This window comes from Bubalus bubalis, chromosome 1, assembly GCF_019923935.1.
Source record: "Bubalus bubalis isolate 160015118507 breed Murrah chromosome 1, NDDB_SH_1, whole genome shotgun sequence".
In the NCBI taxonomy this organism is placed as follows: Eukaryota; Metazoa; Chordata; class Mammalia; order Artiodactyla; family Bovidae; genus Bubalus; species Bubalus bubalis.
In genome coordinates this window covers 824,222-833,806 of record NC_059157.1, presented here as the reverse complement: position 1 = coordinate 833,806, position 9,585 = coordinate 824,222, and the positions used below count along the sequence as shown (strand labels likewise).

Sequence of the window (9,585 nt, the reverse complement as noted above, 5' to 3'; positions counted from 1 at the left end):
GGACTAGAAAAGGTCAATTTTTATTCCAATCCCAAAGAAAGGCAATGCCAAAGAATTTTCAAACTATTGCATAGTTGCTCTCATCTCAACACTAGCAAAGTAATGCTCAAAATTCTCCAAGCCAGGCTTCAACAGTATGTGAACTGTGAATTTCCAGATGTTAAAGCTGGATTTAGAAAAGGCAGAGGAACCAGAGATTAAATTGCTAACATCCGTTGGATCATCGAAAAAGCAAGAGAATCCCAGAAAAACATTTAATTCTGCTTTATTGACTATACCAAAGCCTTTGTCTGTGTGGATCACAACAAATTGTGGAAATTTATTCAAGAGATGGGAATACCAGACCACCTGACCTGACTCCTGAGAAATCTGTATTCAGGTCAAGAAGTAACAGCTAGAACTGGACACGGAACAACAGACTGGTTCCAAATTGGGAAAGGAGTATATCAAGTCTAGACATGGTCACCCTGCTTATATAACTTATATGCCAGAGTATGTCATGTGAAATGTTGGGCTGGATGAAGCACAAGCTAGAATCAAGATTGCTGGGAGAAATACCAATAACCTCAGATATGCAGATGACACCACCCTTATGGCAGGAAGCGAAGAAGAACTAAAGAGCCTCTTGATGAAAGTGAAAGAGGAGAGTGAAAAGTTGGCTTAAAACTACATTCAGAAAACTAAGATCATGGCATCTGGTCCCATCACTTCATGGCAAATAGATGGGGAAACAATGGAAACAGTGAAAGACTATATTCTTGGGCTCCAAAATCACTGCAAATGGTGACTGCAGCCATGAAATTAAAAGATGCTTGGCTCCTTGGAAGAAAAGCTATGACCAACCTAGACAGTATATTAAAAAGTAGCAGTGTTACTTTGCCAACAAAGGTCTGTCTAGTCAAACCTATGGTTTTTCCAGTGGTCATGTATGGATGTGAGAGTTGGACTGTAAAGAAAGCTGAGCATAGAAGAACTGATGCTTTTGAACTGTGGTGTTGGAGAAGACTCTTGAGGGTCCCTTGGACTGCAAGGAGATCCAAACAGTCCATCCTAAAGGAAATCAGTCCTGAATATTCATTGGAAGGACTGATGCTGAAGCTGAAACTCCAACAATTTAGCTACCTGATGTGAAGAACTGACTCATTTGAAAAGACTCTGATGCTGGGAAAGATTGAAGGTGGGAGGAGAAGGGGATGGCAGAAGATGAGATGGTTGGATGGTATCACCAATTTGATGGACATGAGCTCCAGGAGTTGTTGATGGACAGGGAGGCCTGGCGTGCTTCAGTCCATGGGGTTGCAAAGAGTCAGACATGACTAAGTGACTGAACTGAACTGAACTGAACGTGTGAAATACAAGACTGAGTTCTTACCACATGACTCAGGACATAAAGTGAAACCAGAGTCTTAAACAATATTACCAGGACACAGTGATACTTTTTATCTCCCGCCCCTTCTCTCTCTTGGCTCTTTCATTTATATGTTGATTTGAGGATTTGCCTTCCACTTCGATTGTTGAGAAACCATTCGAATCCTATGACTTGAGGTGAGAGACAGGGTTGGATATGGAAGAGACAGACCCCAAATATAAAATGTCCTTTATACTAGGTCATAGCACAATTTTCAGGTAGTAATCAACAAGTTTCATCTTTTGACTAAAAGAACTATTCTTTTTATGATTTTCTTTATCTATTTGATATTACCATACTATAAAATTCACTAGTTAAAGCTCCTCCAACTTTTTCTTACAATTACATTCAGTGTAAAAATTAATCAACAATGACATAAACAGATAGAGATACATTCCATGTTCCTGGGTAGGAAGACTCAATGTTGTGAAAATCACTATACTACCAAACACAATCTACAGATTCAATGTGATCCCTTTCAGATTACTAATGGCATGTTTCAGAGGTCTAGAACAAAAAATTTCACAGTTCATCAGTTCAGTTCAGTTGCTCAGTCATGTCCGACTCTTTGCGACCCCATGAATCGCAGCACGCCAGGCCTCCCTGTCCATCAACAACTCCTGGAGTTCACTCAGACTCACATCCGTCGAGTCAGTGATGCCATCCAGCCATCTCATCCTCTGACGTCCCCTTCTCCTCCTGCCCCCAATCCCTCCCAACATCAGAGTCTTTTCCAATGAGTCAACTCTTCGAATGAGGTGGCCAAAGTACTGGAATTTCAGGTTTAGCATCATTCCTTCCAAAGAAATCCCAGGGCTGATCTCCTTCAGAGTGGACTGGTTGGATCTCCTTGCAGTCCAAGGGACTCTCAAGAGTCTTCTCCAACACCACAGTTCAAAAGCATCAATTCTTTGGCACTCAGCCTTCTTTACAGCCCAACTCTCACATCCATACATGACCACTGGAAAAACCATAGCCTTGACTAGATGGACCTTTGTTGGCAAAGTAATGTCTCTACTTTTGAATATGCTATCTAGGTTGGTCATAACTTTCCTTCCAAGGAGTAAGCGTCTTTTATTTTCATGGCTGCAATCACCATCTGCAGTGATTTTGGAGCCCCCCAAAATAAAGTCTGACACTGTTTCCCCATCTATTTCCCATGAAGTTCATATGGAAACACAAAAGACCCAGAACAGTCTTTTGTGAGAAAGAAGAACAGAGCTGGAGGAATCAACTTTCCTGACTTCAGATTGTACTACAAAGCTACAGTCATCAAGACAGTTTGGTATTGACAGAAAAACAGAAATATAGACCAATGGAACAAGATAGAAAGCCTAGAAATAAACCCATGCACCTATGGGTACCTTATTTTTGATAAAGGAGGCAAGAATATACAATGGGGCAAAGACAGTATCTTAAATGTGCTGGGAAAACTGGACAGCTACATGTTAAAAGAATGAAATTGGAACACTTCCTAACCCCATACACAAAGAGAAACTCAAAATGGATTAGAGACCTAAATGTAAGACCATAAACTATAAAACTCTTAGAGGAAAACATAGGCAGAACACTCGATGACATAAATTAAAGCAAGATCCTCTATGACCCATCTCCTAGAGTAATGGTAGTAAAAGCAAAAGTAAACAAGTGGGACCTGGTTAAACTTAAAAGCTTTTTCACAGCAAAGGAAACTATAAGCAAGGTGTAAAAAACAACACTCAGAATGGGAGAAAATAATAGGAAATGAGACAACTGACAAAGGATTAATTTCCAAATTATACAAGCAGCTCATACAACTCAATACCAGAAAATCAAACAACCCAATCAAAAAGTGGGAAAAAGATCTAAACAGACATTTCTCCAAAGACATACAGATGGCTAACAAACACATGAAAAGATGCCCAACATCGCTCATTATTAAAGACATGAAAATCAAAACTACAGTGAGATATCACCTTACACCAGTCAGAACGGCCATCATCAAAATGTCTACAAACAATTAATGCTGGAGAAGATGTGGAGAAAAGGGAAAGCTCTTGCAATGTTGGTGGTAATATAAATTGATACAGCCACTGTGGAAGACAGTATGGAGATTCCTTTAAAAACTAGGAATAAACCACCATATGAACCAGCAATCCTACTCCTAGGCATATATCCTGAGGAAACCAAAATTGAAGAAAGACACATGTATCCCATTGTTCATTGTAGCACTATTTACAATAGCTAGAACACGGAAGCAACCTATATGTCCATCGACAGATGAATGGATAAAGAAGTTGTGGTACAAATACACAATGAAATATTGCTTAGCCAGAAAAAGGAACATATTTGAGTCAGTTCTAATGAGGTGAATGAACCAAGAGCCTATTATACAGAGTGAAGTAAGTCAGAAAGAGAAAGCTAAATTTTGTATTCTAACATATACATACAGAATCTAGAAAAATGATAATGAATAATTTATTTACAGTGCAACACCTGACCTGCCTCTTGAGAAGCCTGTATGCAGGTCAGGAAGTAACAGTTAGAACCAGACATGGAACAACAGGCTGGTTCCAAATAGGAAAAGGAGTACGTCAAGGCTGTATATTGTCACCCTGCTTATTTAACTTACATGCAGAGTACATCATGAGAAAGGCTGGGCTGGAGGAAGCACAAGCTGGAATAAAGATTGCCAGGAGAAATATCAATAACCTCAGATATGCAGATGACACCACCCTTATGCATAAAGTGAAGAACTAAAGAGCCTCTTGATGAAAGTGAAAGAAGAAGTGAAAAATTTGGCTTAAAGCTCAACATTCAGAAAACGAAGATCATGGCATCTTGTCCCATCACTTCATGGCAAATAGATGGGGAAACAGTGAAAACAGTGGCTGACTTTTTTTCTGGGCTCCAAAATCACTGCGGATGATGACTGCAGCCATGAAATTAAAAGACGCTTGCTCCTTGGAAAGAAAGTTACGACCAACCTAGACAGCATATTCAAAAGCAGAGACATTACTTTGCCAACAAAGGTCTTTCTGGTCAAGGCTATGGTTTTTCCAGTGGTCATGTATGGATGTGAGAGTTGGGCTGTGAAGAAGGCTGAGTGCCAAAGAATTGATGCTTTTGAACTGTGGTGTTGGAGAAGACTCTTGAGAGTCCCTTGGACTGCAAGGAGATCCAACCAGTCCATCCTAAAGGAGATCAGTCCTGGGTGTTCATTGGAAGGACTGATGCTGAAGCTGAAACTCCAATACTTTGGCCACCTCATGTGGAGAGCTGACTCATTTGAAAAGACCCTGATGATGGGAAAGATTGAGGGCAGGAGGAGAAGGGAATGACAGAGGATGAGATGGTTGGATGGCATCACTGACTCGATGGACATGGGTTTGGGTGGAGTCTGGGAATTGGTTACAGACAGGGAGCCCTGGCATGCTGCGGTTCATGGGATCTCAAAGAGTCGGACATGACTGAGTGACTGAACTGAACTGAATGGGGAAACAGACATAGAGAACAGACTTATGGACATGGGGAGAGGGGAGGAGAGGGTGAGATGTATGGAAAAAGTAACATGGAAACTTACATTACCATGTGTAAAATAGACGGCCAACAGGAATTTGCTATATGGCTCAGGAAACTCAAACAGGGGCTCTGTATCATCCTGGAGAGGTGGGGTGGGGAGGGAGATGGGAGGGAGGTTCAAAAGGGAGGGGATATATATATACCTGTGGCTGATTCATGTTGAGGTTTGACAGAAAATAACAAAATTCTGTAAAGCAATTATCCTTCACTTAAAAAAAAAATTAATTAAAAAAATCAATCCACAGTCAGTGAAGAGTACTCTGTCCATGGAATTCCCCAGGCAAGAATACTGGTGTGGGTAGCCATTCCCCTCTCCAGGGTATCTTCCTGACCCAGCGATCAAATTCGTGTCCCCCACCTAGCAGGCAGATTCTTTACCATCTGAGCCATGAGGGAATGTGAAAGTGTCATTTTTCCTGTATACTGTCCAAAACTGCAAATCATTAAAAAAATAAATAAATAAACTTTGCTAATTGTATTGGTTAAACTGGCATTTATAGTCTTTGCTACCAGCAGACCTGTCTTATAAGAAATTCTATCTTTGGCTATCTATTTTACATATGGTAATGTAAGTTTCCATGAAGGAAAACTTCATGATGAAAGAAATGTAAATTCTAAATTCATGTTAATATATTATAAAGTTTATTTTTTGTGTATGTACTTTTCAGTTTGGGCTTCCCAGGTGGTACTAGTGGTAAAGAACCCTCCTGCTAATGCAGAAGACTTAAGTGATGCTGGTTCCATCCCCAGATTGGGAAGATCTCCTGCAGCAGCACATGGCAACCCACTCCAGTATTCTTGCCTGGAGAATCCCTTGGACAGAGGAGCCTGGCAGGCTGAAGTCTATGGGGTCACAAAGAGTTGGACATGACTGAAGGGACTCAACATGCATGCACACACAATTTTTTAAGTTATTGAGTACTTATAACTACATGATCTCAGTAAAAGATGTTACATCACTGAACATCTACAAAGTAAACATAAGCACTTGTACAAAATACTCTGTTTACTATGAGACTAACCATATTTGTGGGGAACAAATACATCATTTCTTTATTCTTTAATCATTCTAAGTTCCCTTGACTTATTGACAGGAATCCCACCAGTTTCCATTGACACTTGTTTTCTCCTGACCTTTAAGTGTTCAAAGATCCAAGAGGCTTACCTGGTGCAAAGGTAAGTCAGCTTTCTCCTGACATCAAGAGTAGAAGGATCTGGAGACTAATGAAAACCCTAGAGTTCTCATCACTAGAGCAGAATCTTGCAGTCCTTTGGAAACTTGTGCCTAAGATAATACCAGTCCATATGTCTACATGGCTTCTAACATGGTGCCACTTGTAGGCTTCAAGTTATAGCTCTGTTATTTAACACCCATATATGCAGCCAGTATTCTCCAAAGAAAATTTATTTATTTTTTCCCAAAGAAAATTATAAAGCCCCCCTCCCCTCCGAAGGTGATGTTGTTTCTAGGAAATTTACTAAATGTGCCTGCTACTGATCTTGGTTGGAGATCTTCAGTTCACTAAAGAAATCTTCCTAACACTGAAATGAAAGTCCTATTGTTGGTAACTCTCAAGTTCTTGGATTACATATTTCTGAAGGGTAGAGACGGGGGGCTTCCCCAATGGCTCAGCAGGTAAAGAATCTGCCTGCAATGCAAGAGACAAAGGAGATGCAGTTTCAATACTTAGTTAGAGAAGATCCTCTGGAGGAGGAAATGGCAACCCACTTAATACTGTTGCCTGAAAAAGCCCATGGATAGAGGGGCCTGGAGTCCCAAAGAGTCGGACATGACTGAGCATGAGCAAGCAACAAAGGTGGAGACTAGGACTTGAGCCCATGTCATATTTTTTTGACAGTCTAATGACTGAAAGTTTTACTTAGTGCCTGCCAACGCAAGAATTTTAAATAAAAAGTGATCATATATCAAATGAAAGAAGGGGAATATTTTGTTCAGGTGCTTCCAATTAGGATTAGAATGGTTGGGCAAAGCATTCCTTTCCCTTCTCCATAAATATTTTACATACCAGGGTTCACAGGGGTTGTAATCTTGTTCATACCAGAAAGGAGTCTGTCAAGAGGTAAATGGCCATACCAAAAAGCTCCTAAGTAAGGTCTGTTCCAGATAAAGTCTCAGTTTGTAGATAAAACAAACTCCGGTTTTAAAGACTTTATTTTAAAGACTTCCTTTAAAAGGAACCCTTTGTTAAACGTCCTTGTCTTGGCAGATATAGTCTGCCCTGTAGAAATACATAATCCAAGAAACTTGAGAGCTATCAAGAATAGATTTCTCCATGTTACTGCCAATGGCATAATTTCATCCTTTTTAATGACCGAGTAATATTCCACTGTATATATATATATATATATATATATATATATATATATATGTACCACATCTTCTGTATTCATTCATCTGTCATTGGGCACTTATGTTGCTTCTCTGTCGTGGCTACTGTGAATAGTGATGCAACAAACATTACAGGGTGCATGGGTGGTTCAGTGGTAGGATTCTCGCCTGCTACGTGGGAGGCCCAGGTTCAATTTCTGGCCCATGCAGCCACTGCGTCCCCTTTTTAGGACTTCCTGGTAGCTCAAACGGTAAAGAATCTGCCTACAAAGCAGGAGACCAGGGATCAATGCCTGGGTTGGGAGGATCCTCTGGAGAAGGGAATGGCAACCACTCCGGTACTCTTGCCTGGAGAATTCCATGGACAGAGAATTCCATGGCTACAGTTCATGGGGTTGCAAAGAGTCGGACACAACTGAGCGACTAACACAAACATTACAGAGCATACATCCTTTCAAACTGGTTTTCTCTGGATACATGCTCAGAATTGGGATTGTTGGATCATAATGTAGCTCTATTTTTAATTTTTTAAGGAACCTCTACACTATTCCCCTTGGTGGCAATTTACATTCCTGCCAACAGTACATGAGAGGTCCCTCTCCCCCTACCTTCTCCTGCAATCACTGTTTGTAGACTTTCTGATGCTGGCCATTCTGACTGGTGTGAGGTGACATCTCCTTGTAGTTTTGATTATCATACAAAGTGAAGTAAGTCAAATAGAGAAAGACAAATGTCATGATATCACTTATATGAGGAATAGAAACAATAGATACAAATCAATTTACCCAACAGTTACTGAGTCACAGACTTAGAAAACAAATTTATGGTCATCAAAGGGGAAGTGTGGTGGGGGGATAAATTGGGAGTCTGAGACTGACACTTATACACTGTTATGTTTCATATAGACAAGGAGCAGGGACCCACCGTTTGGCTGGTGGGCCAGGGACTGCTGCTCAATAATCCATAGTAACCTAAATGGGAAGAGAATCTCAAAAAGAATAGATAAATGTGTGTGTGCAACTGAGTCACTTTGCTGTACACCTGAAACGGACTCAACAGTGTTCATCAACTACACTCCAACAAAAGTTTTTAAAAAGAGTTGGTTTCTAAGAGCTCCTAGGTCTTCAACTTCTTACTTTTTTCTTCCAAATTTATTTATTCATGAGAAATAAACCTATTTATTCATGAGTTTAGGATCTATATATCCAGGGATTTAAAGGTGAATTGGACTTGCCCATAACAAGCTCATATTTGAGTAGACATGTCAACAAAAAAACAATGAAGGAACTATGAACAGAGTGCTAAGGAAAAACAGAAAGTGTCTGACTGCCTGCATAAGAGCATCAGAGTAAAAGTAGGATTTGAGCTGGTTCTAAGCTAGTTACGAGCCTGGTCAGATTTCACACCTGCCATGCTCTCAGTTAGTAGCATTGATTTTTTGATCATATGTGATTCGGCATTATCTCCTTCCTTTCTCACACCTATCTTCTGGAATATATAGGTTTTTTCCCTCAAATAATGGAAGATTGCTTTTCAAGAAATGATAGAATTATATTTGTGCTTCTATATTAGAACCTAAAGATGTGCTCTGAATATTCATCTGAACAAGGTACTGAAGGATCCCTCAGGTGAAGATGAAGCAGAGAGCCGTGTCAGGAAGAGGAAATATATATATATTTATCTAAAAATATTCAGAGGGAAACTAAAGGCGGTAGCAGGTTCAGGAATAAATAAAATAATTTCACTGGGCTTTCTGAAAGAGAGCCTACCACTGCTCACTATAGGAGGGGAGAAAAAGAGTTAAAGGCGAAGGAGAGGAGTTGTGAGCTATGTATAGAAAGATAGATTGTGAGGTCCTTCTGTGCATAATAGCTTCAAATAAAAGGTTTTATTCGGGGGGCATACAGTGGAGTTTGAATTTTAGGGAAGTAATTATCTAGGCAATACAGAAGTTGGGCTAAAATGAGAAGGGATATCGATAGGAAGTCTGGTTAGGGGAGTGTTGCAATGACGATAAGGTAAATATAGCAGCATTTCCTACAAAAAAGCAACTAAATTAGAAATCCTGTGAATTGGAAAATATAGGATTTGGTGATTGATTCAATTGTATGGGGAAATAAGTTAGAGTCCATCTTGGACATGTTGGTGGATAGTGATTCCATAATTCAGACTAGTGAGAAAAGATGAAGACAGCTTGTGATGGATGATTGAGGATGGTCAGACATGCTAAGCTTTGGAGGCCGGAAGGAAGCTCTAATGGGTGCAT

The 9,585-nt window shown here is 40.1% G+C and overlaps 1 non-coding gene across 1 annotated transcript; it reads left to right on the top strand.

The window, feature by feature from the left end:
* The first annotated feature begins 7,457 nt into the window (after positions 1-7,457).
* TRNAS-GCU lies at positions 7,458-7,528 on the top strand. Its single transcript has one exon. It is a non-coding gene; the product is annotated as a tRNA-Ser (tRNA).
* Positions 7,529-9,585: the final 2,057 nt, after the last annotated feature.